The following is a 3336-nucleotide window of genomic DNA, read 5'->3' as shown; positions in this document are numbered from 1 at the left end:
CCAGGAGAGGAGAGAGATAGAGGAAGGAGCAGAGTATATCAGGAGAGGAGAGGTATAGAGGAAGGAGCAGAGTCCTCCAGCAGAGCAGAGTATTTCAGGAGAGGAGAGTCATAGAGGAAGGAGCAGAGTCCTCCAGGGGAGTATTATGAGAAGGCCGGAACGTTTGTTGTGATCACAGTGAGATGTTGCTCATCAAGTCTCTGAACTTCCTCATCTGACTCTGAACAGGAAGTCTGGGTGTCGTAGGACTGTGTCTTTCCATCATTGTGATATGTGACCTGTCTATGTAATGATTTCCTGGGATGGATCTGGAGTAGTCTCTGCTGCTGTCAAGATCCTCTCTGTGATTGCGCCTCGTTGTGTAGTGTTACATGTAACCTGCTCTAATGAAATGCACATGTAGGGGGATGGGAGCACATAATATTTACCATCCCTGCACCCACCTCCATGGTGGAAACTTTGGCGTCTCTGCTTTATATCTGAACTTCCCAGAAAGAGATTGTGAAATAACAGCCATGTCCGTGGGATAAATATCTCTGCACACCGATCAGCCATAACATTATGACCACCCCCTAATATTGAGAAGTTCCCCCTTCTCCTGACCCGTCCAGGCATGGACCCCACTAGTCCGTCAGCAGAGCAGAGTATCTCAGGAGAGTTACAGAGGAAGGAGTGGACAGTTGGATAAATGGCTCTATATTTAGGATGTATCCGGTCTATAAATGGCAGCTCTGGATGGACAGTTGGATAAATGGTTCTATATTTAGGATGTATCCGGTCTATAAATGGCAGCTCTGGATGGACAGTTGGATAAATGGTTCTATATTTAGGATGTATCCGGTCTATAAATGGCAGCTCTGGATGGACAGTTGGATAAATGGTTCTATATTTAGGATGTATCCGGTCTATAAATGGCAGCTCTGGATGGACAGTTGGATAAATGGTTCTATATTTAGGATGTATCCGGTCTATAAATGGCAGCTCTGGATGGACAGTTGGATAAATGGTTCTATATTTAGGATGTATCCGGTCTATAAATGGCAGCTCTGGATGGACAGTTGGATAAATGGTTCTATATTTAGGATGTATCCGGTCTATAAATGGCAGCTCTGGATGGACAGTTGGATAAATGGTTCTATATTTAGGATGTATCCGGTCTATAAATGGCAGCTCTGGATGGACAGTTGGATAAATGGTTCTATATTTAGGATGTATCCGGTCTATAAATGGCAGCTCTGGATGGACAGTTGGATAAATGGTTCTATATTTAGGATGTATCCGGTCTATAAATGGCAGCTCTGGATGGACAGTTGGATAAATGGTTCTATATTTAGGATGTATCCGGTCTATAAATGGCAGCTCTGGATGGACAGTTGGATAAATGGTTCTATATTTAGGATGTATCCGGTCTATAAATGGCAGCTCTGGATGGACAGTTGGATAAATGGTTCTATATTTAGGATGTATCCGGTCTATAAATGGCAGCTCTGGATGGACAGTTGGATAAATGGTTCTATATTTAGGATGTATCCGGTCTATAAATGGCAGCTCTGGATGGACAGTTGGATAAATGGTTCTATATTTAGGATGTATCCGGTCTATAAATGGCAGCTCTGGATGGACAGTTGGATAAATGGTTCTATATTTAGGATGTATCCGGTCTATAAATGGCAGCTCTGGATGGACAGTTGGATAAATGGTTCTATATTTAGGATGTATCCGGTCTATAAATGGCAGCTCTGGATGGACAGTTGGATAAATGGTTCTATATTTAGGATGTATCCGGTCTATAAATGGCAGCTCTGGATGGACAGTTGGATAAATGGTTCTATATTTAGGATGTATCCGGTCTATAAATGGCAGCTCTGGATGGACAGTTGGATAAATGGTTCTATATTTAGGATGTATCCGGTCTATAAATGGCAGCTCTGGATGGACAGTTGGATAAATGGTTCTATATTTAGGATGTATCCGGTCTATAAATGGCGGCTCTGGATGGACAGTTGGATAAATGGCTCTGTAGTTATATTTAGTGCCTGCATTGCTCTCTGTCTAGTTCAGACTCGTTCTGTATATTGACAGAGAAGGAAAGTTGGAATCTAATGTAGTTGTTCCAGAAAGTTGTTGAGATAAAACCACATCAGCTTCCTACATGAACTCTACCTCCACCTTGGCACCGCGCCATCCTTCTCTGAGATTCCGAGTGTTTTTTGTTTTCTTTCACGGTGCCAGCTCATCGGCAAGGAGATAAAGTGCCGGCGCCCCGGTCTTCCCTCACCCACAAGCCCTGACGTGTGACAAATCCAAACATTAGTACAGCGGGGTCACCATCCCGCCCCAGCCTCCCCAGTATCTGGCCTCTCCCCGGCATCCCCTGAATAAGATCTTTCATGAGCTCGCTGGGCAGAGAGCCATAACCAAGTCATCAGGAATGAGTCACGCGGCGCCCCCGGGGCACAGTGACGCCCTGCTTTTGCCAGCACCAGGGGATGAGCGCAGTGACATGGCACGAGGATGCGGGGATTACACTGCGCCGATTGTTCCGGAGTGGAGGCAAGGTCACACTTTAAAGGGATATTTATATACTGTAGTGAATATTTCAGGATTGGAGGCCTTGTAAAGGGCAGAGCCACTTATTACATAGCGCCCGCCGTCCTAAATCATCACATGGAAGCTGTATATGAAAACTGTGGGGGGGGGGATTTAGAAAATATACCCCCACCCCCCCGTTCCCTGAAGGGACGATACACCTAGATCCTGGGAACGCCGAGTATCCCATATCACATGATAAGCTCCAGCATGGTGGATGAGCACCAGATTTGGGATCCTCTTTGTTCTCAGGATCTAACGAGAAGTATCTTTTTGGGGGGTTACTATGCAATTTATTAAAATTTACATGGAGGCTCAGCGTCACGTGTGGGTGGGCATGTAAATATGGAATGTCTAGAACCTCCCACTCCGCCAGACTGATGCCCACCCATCAAGGCATTTTGATATTTGCATAACTCCGCCCAAGAGCCCGCCCACTGCTTGCATCAGTACTGAGGGCCCTTGAGAGAAGTACTGAGGAAGGGTGCTGTGATGTTTTCAGGAAGCTATGTACAGCACACACCCCCCGGCTCCTCCCACCATCCATGATCTGCCTGCATTGCATAGAGGTGCTCAAGAACCTATTGAAGACATCCGTGGCCCTAAAATACACAATGTAATGAAAATGGGAAGGTTTTTATCGGCAGGTTGATGAAGGGGGGAGGGGAGGAGCCAGGGAACGCAGGTATAAGCAGATGAAACCTCAATATTAAGTCATGGGTGGGTTTTGTCCCTGGTACAGGTCAG

General features: G+C 45.7%; 1 protein-coding gene across 1 annotated transcript in view; it reads left to right on the top strand.

Moving 5' to 3' along the window:
- LRCH4 (leucine rich repeats and calponin homology domain containing 4) overlaps positions 1–3336 on the top strand; it is a 54419-nt gene that overhangs the window by 19243 nt on the left and 31840 nt on the right. The gene's annotated exons all lie outside the window — the stretch shown is intronic.

This window comes from Nanorana parkeri, unplaced genomic scaffold (assembly GCF_000935625.1).
Source record: "Nanorana parkeri isolate BGI_ZX_2015 unplaced genomic scaffold, ASM93562v1 scaffold1984, whole genome shotgun sequence".
Taxonomy (NCBI): domain Eukaryota; kingdom Metazoa; phylum Chordata; class Amphibia; order Anura; family Dicroglossidae; genus Nanorana; species Nanorana parkeri.
The sequence above is the reverse complement of the archived record's forward strand: the minus strand, read 5'-3'. Positions and strand labels throughout refer to the sequence as shown.